This window comes from Erinaceus europaeus, chromosome 2 (genome assembly GCF_950295315.1).
Source record: "Erinaceus europaeus chromosome 2, mEriEur2.1, whole genome shotgun sequence".
NCBI lineage: Eukaryota > Metazoa > Chordata > Mammalia > Eulipotyphla > Erinaceidae > Erinaceus > Erinaceus europaeus.
This window is the reverse complement of record NC_080163.1, coordinates 39,629,924-39,646,638: the sequence shown is the minus strand read 5'-3', so window position 1 is coordinate 39,646,638 and position 16,715 is coordinate 39,629,924. Positions and strand designations below refer to the sequence as shown.

The window sequence follows — 16,715 nt, the reverse complement described above, 5'->3', positions numbered from 1 at the left end:
CCAGAGCCCCAGCTGAAATGGTATACCTGGAACGAGAACCCACCTACTCCCTTATTCTGTCTCCTACATTTCTGTGGTTCTGGAGGGGTGCCCAGCTTTGTATCATTCTAGGGCAGAGGCTTGGGGTCACAGCCAAGGTGTGTTGTTACTAGGGATGTATCCTTGGCAAAATTATTTAACTTCTCTGAGACTTTTTTCCCTCAGCCATAACATGGAAATAACTATAATACCTATATCATGGGATTATTATGGGAGACAAATTAGATGAGACAAGGGAAGGATTTGTGTGCATGTCTGGCAAGTCAGGAGGACTTAACAAATGTTTTTTGAGAGGGACACAGGTTTGGCCATGTATATTAATCACATCAGGTTCTAAAAGTCGCTGCTAGTGCTCTATTACAGATAAATTGAGACTCTGATGTTCATGGTAGTGTAAACACATTGTCCAGGTCACTGTCCTAACAAGTGGCTGAGCTGGAAGTGAGCAAGGAAGTCAACTCCAGGAGACCCCACAGATCTTGTAGGGGTATCAGGTCTAGTGAGGTCTGGGGGTTGGAGCTTGAAGAATTATATCTGAAAGCTGTCTGGATTCCTAGTGATGTTCCCCCTTACCCTTCCACCAGCTCCCCAACTCACAGAGCACCTGCAGCTGCCCGCCATCCTGCACAAACAGCCAGCTGGCACCGCCTTCTTGGTGGGCAAGTTGTGGAAGCTCCTGCATGACCTGTCGAGGAGGGCCAGGCTGGGGAAATGCTCTTCCTTGGAGCGGTAGTAAGGGAGGAAGCCACTGGGCAGTTCTGAGTCCTCTGGCAACAGTTCCTCTCTGACACCTGGGTCTCCTGGTAGGTTCCTGCAAACCCCAGGCTGCAGGGCTAACTCCTCAGCCAAGAGTGGACCATGGGTACGGAAGAAGGGCAGGTATTCCAGGGCTATCAGGGACCCATGGGAGACATCAAGGCTGCTGAATGATTCCCTGTCCTCTGAACTGGGGGCTTGTAGTTGTCTGGACAGGATCCCCATGTCATTCTCCTTCTGGAGACTCTGAGAGAGTGAGACCCTAGGCTCAACTTCCAAGCTCTCTTGGGATATCTGGGAAGAGAAGATGTGTCTGTTACTGTACCCCAACTCTGCAGCCACTCCAACTCCCTCCTCAATTCTTGCCAACACTGGAGGGCAGAGAACCTTTCCAAAGTGCAAACCTGAGTGTGGTTCTACTCTGATAAACTCCCAGCCCTGATTAGCTTGCTTGCAATCTGCCAGGCACCTGGCCCTGCCAGCCCTTGATTCTCTCAGTTCTGCTTTAGTGTCTATGCCCAGGCTGCTTTTCCATTTTCAGCTGAGAGGAGCCATCTCAGCCTCCACCTCTCCCAGGTGACTCTGAGCTCCTCACACTTCACTTTTTTTTTTTTTTTTTTGCCTCCAGGGTTATCCCTGGGGCTTAGTGCCTGCACTACAAATTCATTGCTCCTGATGGTCATTTTTTTTTTTTTTTTACATTTTATTGGATAGGACAGAGTGAAACTGAGAGGGGCGGGGCAGATAGGGGGAGGAGAGAAAGACAGATACCTGAAGACCAGCTTCACCACTTGTGAAGTGACCCCTCCCCCCACCCCCGCAGGTGAGGAGCAGGGGTCTCGAACTGGGATTCTTAACGCTGGTCTTTGTGCTTTGTACTATGTGCACTTAACCTGGTGCACCACTGCCTGGGCCCTCACCCTTCACTTTTTCAAACCATTATTCATGGTCTGTGGTCTGCCTGCTGGTGTGTGAGGAAGGCAGGTATGGGTGGCAATATGGGAGGGGGAGTGGTCTTGTCTGCCTGATGCTCCTGGCTCACATAAAGCACGTAACTGATACCTTCTCAACAAATAACTCGTTGGATCTGCTGGCTTTCGACCTGTTTCATATTGCCTCCACTCACTGACCTCCTGCCACAGGGTCTTTTCACCTGCTAATGCTGCTTGGGTTGTCTTCCCTCTACTTTTTCCTGCCTGACAACTTCATGGTCAGTCTTGACTCAAGATCTCTTCTATTTCTACCCTGGTTAACCTGTATCATTCTGGTATTGATCCCACCTCTGACATTCATTCTTCTATCATAAACTCTGAGCTGCATGGCAACTTGATTTATCTTTCACCTCACTTGTAATAAATTCCACCAAGGCAAGGTATATGTATTTGTTTTTTCAGGGTCCAGAACAGTATTGGCATATGGTATATCAAGTATGAGAAGAAAGAAAAAGGAAAGTGGAAGGGAAGGGAGAAGGAAATGAAAAAAAGAATATTGAATTGGAGGGATGGGTGATGGAGCACCCGGTTGAGCACACATGTTATAGTGTGCAAGGACTCAGGTTCAATCCCCCAGTTCCCACGTGCAGGGGGAAGCTTCACAAGAGGTGAAGCTGGGTTGAAGGTGTCTTTCTGCCTCTCTCCTCTATCTCCCCCTTCCTCTCAATTTCTGGCATCGAATAAATAAATAATATGATGATAATAATAATGAAGAGAAAATTTTTAAAATCTTTAAAAAATAATATTGAGTTGGGCTTGGTAAGGAAAAATACCCTTGCCAGACTCAGTCTCCACAGAAATGAGAGATCATATCTTAGATAGAGGGGGAGGAGAGTGAGGAATTGCTGCCTGGGTCCAGAATGAACCTAGAGGTTCAGAGAACCTGCTAGTGAAAACCAGCTCCCTCTCCACCTTTGTCCATCAGGACCACACTAGAATCATGGTGGAATGCAGGGGGTATATGCTTGTGGAGTCTTCCAGCCTCCAGAACTATGCGAGAATAAATCCTCCCACTTTGTAGTGATTTGTTCCAGTAGTCCTGGGACACTCTCACACAAGCTAAGTGGATGAAGGGATTCAGCACAAGGCTTTATGGCTCTACAGGCAACTCTGGTGAGCAGCTCACAGAGAGAACTGACTGTGTCTTCTCCAGAGACTGGACTCTCTTACCGTGTTACCCTTCTTGCCATTTGGTGGTCCTGTCCCAAAGCCATCTCCCTGTTTTTCCTGCCTGGACTCCAGCTCTGCTTTACTGCTGAGTCCTGTAATGAAGGAGCCCATATGTGTCTCCACCAGCTTTCCAGATGGGTTTGGCAAACTGGCACACATACACACCCCTAAAGAAACTGCCTCTGGTGTCCATTCTGAAGTCAACAATAACCCAGGTCATGCCATGATTAAGCCTGATCCTCAAACCCTGGCTGAAAAGAAGAGACCTCCTCTGACTGATTCTTTCCTCCTGTCCTCGCTTCCTCCTGCTAATACTCTGCCAGAGAGAAAAGATTCTACTATGAAGTCACAAGACCTGTGCCAGGAAACAACAGATGACACTGTTACCATGGGCACTCCTGCCCAAGGTGATCATCACCTGCCTCTTAATTCAGCTTAATTCAGATGTCTCCCAAGGGACTTCAGGATGAGGAGAAACAAAGGGAAGGTAGGCATTTAGGAAATCAAATCAATTCTCCACAGCTTGCTCAAGGACTTCTTCTTCTTCTAGCATTTGCCCTTCTTCCGTAGCCAGTCAACAGCGTCAGGTTGAGCCTGATGTCTGCTTGTTGTTGGCTTTGAAAGTGACTGAGGTCCATGTGGATTCAGTTGGCTAGGAAGGATCGTCAGTTTCCCCAATAAATGGGTACTCACGGGATGCACCACTAGGTTGATCCAATGCATCCTGCTCAAGGACTTGTGCTCAGAGACTCTTATTAGAGTCCCTCCACCTCCTCCTGTAGAATGTGAGGAGTTCCAAGGATCCATTCCATTGCTCAGACCTGTCTGAACATTTTCTATCCCACGTCTGGGGTACTTCAGTCTCCTCTGACAGTAGCTCAGACTTGAATCTCTACTCTCACAACTGAATTTGGCCACCTGTCCTCTAGAACTTTCCCAGTTGCTCATGAGCACACAATGAGGTAATCATGGAAGACTATGCAGAATACCCAATTTCTCTCTGAAGAGACATCATCCTCAGTTCCTCTTCCAGATCTTGTACTCCTTACTTGAAGGAAAGAGACAACAATTGTATTGTCAGCCCCCAAGTGTCAACTACCACAGTGAGCATTACCATCTGCTATGCAGTTTTATAAACCCTAGAGTAGAGCTGTATCTCATGGGCAGGAAAGTGAGTCATCCTGGAGAAAAGGGAATCTTGAGTTAGTCTTTTGCCTTAGAAATTGAGACTGGACAGCCCAAGTACATGTCAAGCTACAAGGTCTGGGAAACACCAGAACCTCAGAGTCCCATGTGCTGGATTCCAAGGAAACTGTGGCCCTACCAGGTTCCCAAGTTCAGGCAGGGTTCTCCCCATCTTTCTACCATGGAACCCAATTCCTACCATCACAGAAACTTGCTTTTCCTTTTAAAATTAGACAATTCTTTAATTAATGTGAAACTTAGTTTTACAGGTAGTAATAGAGAAGGTTCTAATTACATATATTTTTTATTTCTATTGACCCAACATCACTTATGAATAATTTATTTCTCAACCAGATGTGAAATACTAAAATAACTGCATCCTAATTCTTAGCAGCAGCCAGAATTTCTCCCTCTATCTTTCTTGGCATCAACACCATATTGTTGGTCTCTTTATTTTTATCATAATTTTATTTCACCAACTTAAGTCAACTTTAGTGACCAAGGAGGTGGTGACTCAGTGGTAGAATACACGACCTACATCCAAGAGGTTCTGAGTTCAATCTTCAGCACTGCATGTATGGGAATGATGCTTTGGTTTATTTACTTTATCTATCACTCAGTGAATAATTCTTTAAAAAGACGTGGATATAATTTATACACATTACATAGTTGACCATTCACAAATTTACCCACTCCACAATCCCAAAATTAATATGCAGAAATGCCTCTTTTCAGGTAGCTGCTTCTCAGTCCCAAGCAAATAATGATCTGCTTCTTGATGCACCAGACTTATTGTACCTGTTCTAGATTAAGTGGAATCACATTATTTGTATTGTGTGTACCTTCTTTAACTCAGCATTATATACTCTTTATTGATAAGCAGTATATGGCCTAACACAATGTGCTTTTTCACTTATGTGTATAGACTTTTCACTTGTTTCCATTATAGGTGAAGCTACTATGAACAGTTACTTTTAAGAGTTTGTGTGGGAATAATGTTCATTTCTCTTGGATCGGAATTGCCTGCCTACGTGGTAGTATACATTTAACTAAGTAAGAAAGTCACAAATTGTTTCCTAAGTGTTGTTCTTTGCTTTTTCATCATTTCTAACAGCAGTGAATGAAAGTTATAGTTGCCTCACATTCTTCTATCACTTTTTTTTTTTTTTAGAATTCTCAATTCTAGAAATGGAACTAACCTAGGACCTGGTAGTTGCTCTACTAGGAATATAAATATACCCATTTGAAGAGAGCTATGCATACCTGTGTCCATAACAGTACAATACATAAGAGCCTATACTTGGAAGTAACCAAGTGTCCAATGACAGATCATTGGCTAAGAAAGTTATAGTATATAATCACAATGGAATACTACTCAGCTGTTAAAATTATGAATTATGCCATTAATTTTTGCCATCCAGATGGGTTTGCAGTGATATGCTACTATTTTCATTAGTGACCGAAGATGTTGCTTATCTTTTTTTTTTATTTATTTAAATTTTTAATTTAAGAAAGGATTAGTGAACAAAAGCATAAGGTAGGAGGGGTACAACTCCACACAATTCCCACCACCCAATCCCCATAACCCACCCTCTCCCATGATAGCCTTCCCATTCTCTAGCCCTCTGGGAGCATGGACCCAGGGTCGTTGAGGGTTGCAGAAGGTAGAGGGTCTGGCTTCTGTAATTGCTTCCCCGCTGAACATGGGCGTTGACTGGTCGGTCCATACTCCCAGTCTGCCTCTCTCTTTCCCTAGTAAGGTGTGTCTCTGGGGAAGCTGAGCTCCAGGACACATTGGTGGGGTCTTCAATCCAGGGAAGCCTAGCCAGCATCCTGGTGGCATCTGGAACCTGGTGATTGAAAAGAGAGTTAACATACAAAGCCAAACAATTTGTTGAGCAATCATGGATCCCAAGATTGGAATAGTGGAGAGGAAGTGTTAGGGAGGTACTCACTGCAAACTCTAGTGTAATCCTGCTTTCAGGTATATATTTTGCAGTAGTTTATGGATACGTGTGCACATACGCTCTCTCTCACAGAAACTGGTGTATGTCTAGGTTATGGGACTTTGTTAGAAAGTGAACTACCTGAGATGAAATTAGAGTGTACTATAAAAGGAAAGGTCTCACCCGAGTAATGAAGCTGAAGGGTTGTCATTCCACACGTGAAGTCTCTGGATACACACTGAGGTGAAGCATGTTGAGATGGCAATCGTTGCTTTGGTTAGGTTGTGATCGGCGGATGCAATATTATTTGGTATGGATTGGGAGAAGCATACGGGAAAGTGAGCCCTATCCAAGGGTGCCAGTTGCTTATCTTTTATGCATAAATTATTAATGTGTCTTTAATAAGGGTCAAAATGTTGTGATTAATTAAAATATTTTACTGTTATAAAGTACAAAAAAACCTTCACAAATTTAAAGTATGAAACTTTAATCTTTTCACATATGTACACTCCTGAGAAAATATAGCCAAAATCAGACTATTGAACATTTCCATCAACTCCCAAAATGTCCTCATGAACATTTAGTATTTGAAATCCCCTCCATTCCTTATGCCCAGACAATCATATAGCTGTCTGTAACTATAGACTCTTGACAATTTCTGGAATTTTATATAAATGGACTCACACATTGTGTGCTTTTAGTTGAGTTTTCTTATACAACATCATGTTTTTGAGATTCTCTGGGTGTATCAGTAGTTACCTCCTTATTTATTTATTTATTTATTTTATTTAAGAAAGGAGACATTAACAAAACCATAGAATAAGAGGGGTACAGTTCTGCACAATTCCCATAACCCGATCTCCATATCCCACCCCCTCCCCTGATAGCCTTCCCATTCTCTATCTCTCTGGGAGTATGGATCCAGGGTCGTTGTGGGTTGCAGAGGGTGGAAGGTCTGGCTTCTGTAATTGCTTCCTTGCTGAACATGGGCGTTGACTGGTTGATCCATACTCCCAGTCTGCCACTCTCTTTCCCTAGTAGGGTGGGGCTCTGGGGAAGTGGAGCTCCAGTATACATTGATGGGGTCCTCTGTCCAGGGAAGTCTGGTCAGCATCTGGAACCTGGTGGCTGAAAAGAGAGTTAACATACAAAGCCAAACAAATTGTTGAACAATCATGGACCTAAAGACTGTAATAGTGCAGATGAGGTGTTGGGGGATTCCCTGCATGCTCTTGTATACTTTTGCTTTCAGGTATATATTTTCCCCCTAGTTTATGGGCACGGGTGAACCTATGCTCTATCTCAGGGGACCTGGACTATATCTAGGTTTGGGACTTTATTGGGGAGTGGACCACCTGGAATGGAATTAGAGAATACTATGAAAGGAAAGGTCTCACCCGAGTGATGAAGCTGAAGGATTGTCATTCCACACCTGAAGTCTCTGGTCACAGTCTGAAGTGAAGCATGTTGTGGTGGCACTTGTTGCGTTGATTAGGTTGTGATCTGCAGATGCAATATTATTTGATTTGGATTGAGAGAAGCATGCAGGAATTTAGGCCCTACCCTAAGGTTCCAGGACTGGGGGAAATACAGGCTCTATAGTGGAAATGTGAGGTTCCTGTTGTCTTAGGGTTCAAGAAGACAATGGATGGTTATTGTTATCATCGCATTATTTGTTGATTGGGTTAACTTTGAAAAGTCCCTTTGTTAGGGTTTGGTGTCCTTTTTATTGCAGAGCGGGAGCTAGATAGCATAATGGTTATGGGAAGAGACTCAAGCCTGAGGCTCCAAGGTCCTAGGTTCAATCCCCCACACCACCATAAACCAGAGCCGAGTAGTACTCTGGCAAATAAATAAATAAATAAATAAATAAATAAATAAATAAATAAAAGCACTTCAGTTCATGAATGTAGCATGAACATTCTGCTGTACTTTATGTGTTGTTTCTCTCTGGCTGCTTTGAAGATAGTTTTCATTATTCTTGATGTTTAATTATTTGTGATGTGTTTATACACGGTTTTCATTGACCTTTTGTGGTTCTGTAGAGTCTACTGAGTATGTCAACTTACATCTTGCACCAAATTTGGGAACTTTTAGGCCTTTATTTTAAATTATTTTTTTGTCAGTCTGTTCTCTCCTAATAGAATATCAATAACATTTATGTTAACATATATATAATCTCATAGGTGCTTGGTCACTTTGCTAATTTTTTTTTCTATTTTCCTTATATTCAGGCTGTATATTTGTTATTAACTAATTTTTTTTAATTTTTTGTTTATATAAAGGAAATATTGACTAAACCATAGGATAAGAGGGGTACAACTTCACACAATTCCCACCATCAGAACTCTGTATCCCATCCCCTCCCCTGATAGCTTTCCTATTCTTTAACCCTCTGGGAGTATATACCCAAGGTCATTGTGGGATGCAGAAGGTGGAAGGTCTGGCTTCTGTAATTGCTTCCCCACTGAACATGGGCATTGACAGGTCAATCCATACTCCCAGCCTTGTCATTTTCGCTGGGCTGGCTTCACGGGCAGGTAACAGACGACCAGAAACTCATGGCTGAGCTGAGAACGCAGTTTAATCTTTATTCATCATCATGCAAACAGTCCAACCACCTAATCACCACACAATGTGCTCCTCCATCTCTCTCCTCCGGCCCCAGTGTCCAGAACCCAGGAATTATATATGATAGGGGGCAGGGAGAAGGGAGAAGCATGAAAAGGCAAAGACTAAACCACAATCTCCCAGAGACAGGGGAGTTAGACCAAACCAATGTAACAGAATGATCATGTAAATAGACCACAACATCAAGCAATGTAACAGAAGGGATCCCAGAAGCAGAACTAGAAGAGTACCAATACAGCCTGTCTCTCTCTTTCCCTAGTAGGGAAGGGCTCTGGGGAAGCAGAGCTCCAAGGCACATTGGTGGGGTTGTCTGGCCAGGGAAGTCTGGTTGGCATCATGATAGTATCTGGAACCTGGTGGCTGAAAAGAGAGTTAACATACAAAGCCAAAGAACTTGTTGAACAATCATGGACATAAAGGATGGAATAGTGCAGATGAACTTTATAGGCTTCTTTTTGTCCATTATCACTAGTACAGTATTGGAATGATACAAAGAATTTTTAAAATTTAGATTCTGTATGTTTCAGTGCTAACAATTCCATCTGGATCTTTTTAAACTTGTTATTTATATGCTCAGAAATTCATCCTTTGAATTATTCCAAATGTGCTTTTCTTGACCTGACAGATCATTTTATAATAGCTTCTTTGAAGTCTTTGTATGATAATTTCAATACACAGATCACCTTGGGGTTGGTATCTCCTTTGTTGTCACTTGGGAATTGGCCACATTTCCCTAGGGATTTATATTTTGGGTATATTCGAATTTCCCTGCATATAATCTTCTGGGGGAAAATGATGTTATAACTTTAGCAGGATATTGGCTTTGTTAGGTTCATGCTTTAAGTTATGCCTCATTTTCTGCAGTGGTTTGAATCTCTACACCTTTATTGTATTGTCTTGGTTTTACCCCCAAGCATATATTATTTAGAGGCTAGGTTAGAATTCTGTGTGTGGACTTGGGTTAAATCTCAGCTTTGGTCTCAAATCTTTTAGTTGACTCTGCCTTACTCATGCATAATTCAGATAATAGACTTATGTTCTTTAATTTAAATACAAATATTTAAGATATGGCTTTCATAGTTGTCTTGCCCCCTGAATTTTCTGCACATTATCTGTCATTTTACCCCTCAGTCCCAGTTGTGGCTCTTCTCCACAATCTGTTTCTTTTTCAGAGTTCTCTGATAGTTGGTTCTGTTTATTTTTTGTTATTGTTATAATTAATGGGAAGAATGGACCACAGTGAGATTATGCTAACTTGCTGGTACTAAAATAACCTTCCATTTGATTTTATAGGGCTGCTGTCCTGTTATGTTAGAAGAAGTCTATATGTGCTGGGTATAAGCCCTTTGTCAGAAATATATATATATATATACATATATATATATATATGTGAATATATTTTATAAGTTGTGCTTATTCCCTTAATAGTATCTTCCCAAGATGCAGAAGTTGTTCATTCTGATGAAGTTGCTGTTGAGGTTCCTCCTCTTCCTTTTCTTCATTTGTGCTTTCATTATCCCCTTTAAGAAATATTTGCCAACTTGAAGAGTATGAAAATATTCCCTCATGTTTTTTTTTTTTTAGCTAGAGCACTGCACAGCTCTGGTTTATAATGATGCAAGGGATGAACTGGGGACTTTGGAGCCTCAGGCATGACTGTCTCTTTGCATAACCATTGTACTATCTACACCTTCTAGAATTTCAACAGTTTTAATATATATATATATATATATATATATATATATATATCAACAGAGAGAGAGATATTGCTAACTTGAGTTAGTCTATGTAATTTGAAGTGATGAGTCAAGACCTGTCTTTCCATTTGGATATATGCCATTAGTTTAAAACATTTTTCTTTCTCTATTAAATACCTTGGTACCTTTGTTTAAAAAAAAAAGCAACAATCTAAACAATCTATACTTACTTCCTATAGAGGGAGGTGGCATTTTCATGGTAGGTGAGGTATTCAGGCACATGTTTGTGGGGGGGGGGTTAGAACTATACCCCAAGACAATTATATTTTAAAATAATATTTTGAAATTGCAACATAAGCAATTATAGGCAGGGGTAAATAAGCTAGTCTCATAAACTCATAAATTAGTTACCAAAATTTCAGTCCCATGAGATAAAATAATTATCAGCAAAGGTATATATTACTCATATGACTCATAGTTGAGTCACACGTGTTCAGTTCCCAGGAGAGGCAGCCATGGCGGGCACCTTGAGCATCCTTAGCTGGGATCAGTCTTAGCAGCAGAGGAAACAGGGGCCAAAAGGACTAGACTTGTGGCTGTCTGTGCTTAAATCTGTTTGATCTACCCACAATCCCTGTGCATTTGCACAGATTGTTGTATGCTCTGTAGCCAGGCTGACTTCAGCTATGTGGTTATGTCCAACTTCCTATAGCAGGCCGGTATACTGCGTCACAACAGAATCATATCCCTGTTATATTTTTTTTTAAATATACCTCCATTATCTTATACTTTTGTAAATCAATATTAATTCACTCATAAAAAATGAAAACAGTTCACCTGTGTGTCAGCAAAATCATTTTTAATACAAAAATGAATACTCTGATTTCAGTATCAAAGTGCCAAAATTTGATTCCCAGCTCTTTCACTTACTACTGGCTATTTATTGCTCAATAAAAAATTATATATAGACACAGAGAAGCAGAGAGATAGTAAGAGACAGAATAAACAGACTATGGCAGTGAAACTTCCTTTATGCAGTAGGGGTCAGGCTTGAACCTGGGTTGATCACATAGAAAAGCAGCACACTATACAAGTGAGCTATTTCACTGACCCTCAATAAATTCTTAACCTCCTTAAACCTCATTTCCTCATCTTTACATAGGATAATTCTGGTACCTCCCTGATAGGATTATTGAAAGGACATAAAATAATCGGTGAAAAATTACCAAGGCTCCTGGCATAGAGTAAACATTCCGATAAATGTCATTACAAATTGATTATAGAGTTCTCTGCCTCCGTCATGTGGAAGTAACTGGTAACTGGTAACTGATTTGTCTCCCCACAGTGAGCAGCGAGAAAAATGGGATAAAACAGGAGGTTACTATTTTGAGACTGTGAAAACCAGAAAAACACAGGAAATGATCCATCAGAGAAAGGGAACAAATGAGGTGAGCTCTGAAATCAGACACTTTTAATACAGGGGAAAGGGATACGCAAGTGGAACACCGCGGCCTGCATTGTGAAGGTAGAGATCCATGCTCAAGAAGGAGATGGAGGTCACTTGAGCTCTTATATGATTTCATTTGTGTAATTTTAGGGTAAAGGCAAAGGCCACAGAGATTCAAAAAGGCTTGAAAGGTCTGGGAAGACTGTCTCTAGTTGGCAAAAGGACCTGGCTATCTGGGAAATATACCTGAGGGACACATATCCATGCAAAGATAGTGAGAAAACAAAGCATGGCCAAGGTCCAAGGTGGGGAAGTCCATATGAGGATATGCACCTATTGCAATGGCCTTACAGACCAAGGAACCCAGTCCAGTCACAGTGAGAAGACAGACTCAAACACTGGAGCTCAGCCACAAAGCTTAACATATTTCAACTGTCAAATGTGGGTTTTCTTGATTACGAAAAGAAAAACCTCCAGTACATTTGTGCCTCTGGTGGTCAAAATGACCCTTTATGTTTTCCTCTTCCTGTCAGAAGTGACACATTTATTACCTGGAAACTACTCTCAAGAGAAACATACATTTGTTTTAGGTGTAAAGTTTTATATTTCAACATCTGCACGCTGCATTATGAGCTCTATCAGAAGATGAGTATCTACCTGCCACCACACAACTGACCACTCTTCTTCCCCCTGGCAACCAGCATTCTGTTATCAGAACCTTAAGAATAGATTTTTGTTTCACTTTGTTCATGTGGGTTATTGCTCCATATTCTACCAATCAGGGAAATCATGTGGAATGGATCTTTCTTGATCTGACTTATTTCTGTTATCAAAATCTTTTCAAGGTCCAATCATATTGTTGCAAATGATAAGATTTCATCTGTTTTAATATATAGCTGAGTAGTATCCCATAATGTACATATATAGATATAGATAGTATTTATTCCATCTTCCATCTATGGGCATCTAGATTGTTCTATTATATTGGCTATACTGAAAATAGGAAAAAGGGAGCTCTTATCTAGTGTTGGTAGGAATATAAATTGATGCAGCTACTATGGAAATTAGTAGAAATAATGTTCAGCAGAGAAGCAATTACAGAAGGCAGAACTCCCACCTTCTGTAACCCATAATGAACATTGGTACATACTCCCATAGGGGGTGAAATGTTAGGGGAAGATGAACAGAGGGCTCTGAATTCCAATTCCATTAGGACCAGAGAGAGAAGAAGGAAAAGGAAGGATATTAAGAAGTAGTAATAGGTGTAGGTGTGACATAGAAAGGAAGAGAAGGCAGGACCGTGGGAAAAAATGGGCAAATATATGTAAGTATTGACAGTCATAGAAATAATAGTCAACCCATATTTATGACCTTTGGAGAACTACTGCAGTTTCCAATAGAGGAAACAGGGACATAGAACTTTGGTGAAAAGAATGGTGTGGAATTATACCCCTGTTATCTCATAGTTTTGTAAATAAATATTAAGTCACTAATAACAGAATAGTATGAGAGTTCTTTCAAAATTAAGGCTATAATTACCATATGAGTCAGAGAAATTCTATTTCTGGATATTTACAAAGTCATGAGGTAACGGGTATAATTCTTTTATTATTATTATTATTATTATTTATTTATAAAAAGGAAACATTGACTAAACCATAGGATAAGAGGAGTACAACTTCACACAATTTCCACCATCAGAACTCTGTATTCATCTCCTCCCTTGATAGCTTTCCTATTCTTTAACCCTCTGGGAGATGGACCCAAGGTCATTGTGGGATGCAGAAGGTCTGGCTTCTGTAGTTGCTTCCCAGATGAACATGGGCGTTGACAGGTCAATCCATACTCCCAGCTTGTCTTTCTCTTTTCCTAGTGGGGAAAGGCTCTGGCGAAGCAGAACTCCAGAACACATTGGTGGGTTGTCTGTTCAGGGAAGTCTGGTCGGCATCATGCTAGCATCTGGAACCTGGTGGCTGAAAAGAGAGTTAACATACAAAACCATATTCTATATTCTTAGAGTCTTCCTAGCTTTTTCCAAAATGGAGACCTCAGATCTCATCTGCTATATTCCTACCTTTAGGTTCCTGATTATTAACAATTTGCTCTGATTTATATCTTAATGCTTTTTTCAGCCACCAAGTTGCAGATGCTACCATGATGTCAACCTGGCTTCCCTGGACAGACAACCTTACCAATATGTCCTGGAACCCCACCTCTCCACAGTCCTTCCCCACTAGGTAAAGATAGAGACATGCTGGGAGTATGGACATACTTGTCAAAGTCCATGTCCAGCAGAGAAGCAATTACAGAAGCCAGACCTCCCACCTTCTACACCCCATAATGGATCCATACTCTCTGAGGGATAAAGAATAGGAAAGCTTCCAGTGGGATTCAGAACTCTGGTGGTGAGAATTGTACCCTATTATCCTATGGTCTTGTCAATCATTATTAAATCAATTTGAAAAAAGAAATGGCTGCCTTTGGTCACAAGTCACTCATTTAGGTTCTATCTAGAGTAGGAATCTTCCTCTTAAACTCTAGAAATTGTCCTCTTCTTTCATATCCCTGGTCCCTCCTTCCCTCCTCTCCTTCCAAGATTTTCTCATGTTTATTATTTTCAAGGGAAGTGCCCATAAAATTTCTATTCTAAACCATCTCCCTGCAGGAGCAATTCAAGCTTCCTGTGGCTTTTTAAGGATATAAAAAGTTACCTCACTCCTTTCATGTCTTTTATGTCTTCCTGAAAGGACTGATGATGTGTTTAATTTTTTTCTTCTGCCAGACCACCAGATGAGCTGTTCATTCATGCCCTCCTCTGATTCGTGTAAGAAGTTTGTAGTACAGACGGGAAAAATCTTCAATTTAAAGAACTGTCTACTTATTATTCAACACAAGTAAATCAAAGATACAGTTTTACAGATATTAGTCAAATGATAGTACAGGATTATTTGAGGGTTTTACAACTCTTCTCTGAGTCCCTGCTCTGTTCCATATTCACTTGCCTCCTTACTATGGTCCTGATGGCCCGTGCCTGTCAAATGGTACCTCCTAAATCCTTTGTGCAGGGCTTCTGTGTGATCCTTCCAACAGGGGATCCTCTTTGGACCTATCCTCTCTTACTTTGATTCCCTGAAGGTCTGATCTGGACCCTAAAGATACCTTTGGCTTGTCTTGACTTTCACACAATTACCTACCAACTAAACTAGCTGCCAGAACATTTTAAACTTCTGGATTAACCCTATCACTTTCTTGTTCTAAAACCGTCCTATTTCCCTTTTGCTAGTGAAACCAAATCAAAGCTCTATTGTTCTAGCATTTCAAAATCCAGCTGCCTTTTTCTACTGTGGAAATCAGGACACACTCTTCCTTCCCTCTCCCCCACTCCTGGATTCCTCATGCCCCTAAACAGACCTGTACGTCCCCCTCTGTGCTTCTTTTACAGGGAGGCCTGCACCCCAAGCAGTCTGCCTATAGGACTACAGACAGTATTAGTTTGCAAGGGCTGTCACAATGCGAAACTAAGGACTGGGCAGCTTGAACTATAGAAATTTGTTTTCTTTAAAGGTTTTTTTTTTTTTTTTTAAATAGAGACAGAGAAAGTAGAGTGGCAGAGAGAGGGAAAGAGACTGCAGTGCCAAAGTTTCCTTCAATACTGTGGGGGCCAGACTTGACCCTGGTGGTGCACATGCCAAAGTAGTGCACTATTCAAGTAAGCTATTTTACCAGCCCCCTTTTCTTTAAATTTTTAAAAATTCTTTCTTCATTTTCTGAGAGGGAGAAGAAAGACATGATAATACTGCTTCACCATCCATTCAGCTCCCCTGGTGGTATCTATAATGTTCCCATGTGGTACCAAGGCTCGAACCCAATGGCTCCAGGCATAACAAGTTATGTGCTGTAATAAGTTACTTATGTCTTACTCCCTAAAAATTTATTTTATCACAGCTCTGGAGGCTATGAATCTGAGGTCAAGGTATAGATACTATTAGTTTCTTCTGGGGCCAATTCTTAGAGATGTAGAGGAGATGCTCATTTTCTCCCTGTGTTTCTACATGACCTTCCTTCTGTGTGTGTTTTTATCTCTTACAAAGAAACAAGTCATGCTAGATTAAGACCATCTCTAGTAATGCCATCTTACCTGTTTTAAGTGCCTTTATTTTTTTCTTCATTTGAAATTTTTTTTTCAATTTAAAAAAGGAGACATTAACAAAACCATAGAAAAAGAGGAGTAAAACTCCACACAATTTCCATCACCAGATCTCCGTATCTCATCCCCTCCCCTGATAACTTTCCTACTTTTTATCCCTCTGGGAGTATGAACCCAAGGTCATTGTGGGATGCAGAAGGTGGGAGGTCTGGCTTCTGTAATTGCTTCCCTGCTTAACATGGGCATTGATAGGTCGATCCATACTCCCAGCCTGCCTCTCTCTTTCCCTAGAAGGTTGGGCCTCTGGGGAAGTGGAGTTACAGGACACATTGGTGGGGTCATCTGTCCAGGGAAGTCTGGTAGGCATCCTGCTAGCCTCTGGAACCTGGTGGCTGAAAAGAGAGTTAATATACAAAGCCAAACAAAATGTTGAGTAATCATGGACCTAAAGGCTGGAATAGTGCTGATGAATTGTTGGGGGGTACTCACTGGAGACTACTGTGTACTTTTGCTTTCAGGTATATATTTTGCCCTAATTTATGGATACATGTGAACATATGCTCAAGTGCCTTTATTGTTTTTTTAATTTTTTAAATATATTTTTTACTTAAGAAAGGATAAATTAACAAAACCATAGGGTAGGAGGGGTACAACTCCACACAATTCCCACCACCCAATCTCCATATCCCCTCCCCTCCCCTGATA

At 41.1% G+C, this 16,715-nt stretch overlaps 1 long non-coding RNA gene across 1 annotated transcript; it reads left to right on the top strand.

Annotated features, from left to right (window-relative positions):
* The first annotated feature begins 3,402 nt into the window (after nucleotides 1–3,402).
* On the top strand, nucleotides 3,403–16,005 carry LOC132536927 (uncharacterized). Its single transcript, XR_009548455.1, has 3 exons — nucleotides 3,403–3,444; nucleotides 11,762–11,864; nucleotides 14,646–16,005. It is a non-coding gene; the product is annotated as an uncharacterized LOC132536927 (long non-coding RNA).
* The last annotated feature ends 710 nt before the right edge of the window (nucleotides 16,006–16,715 follow it).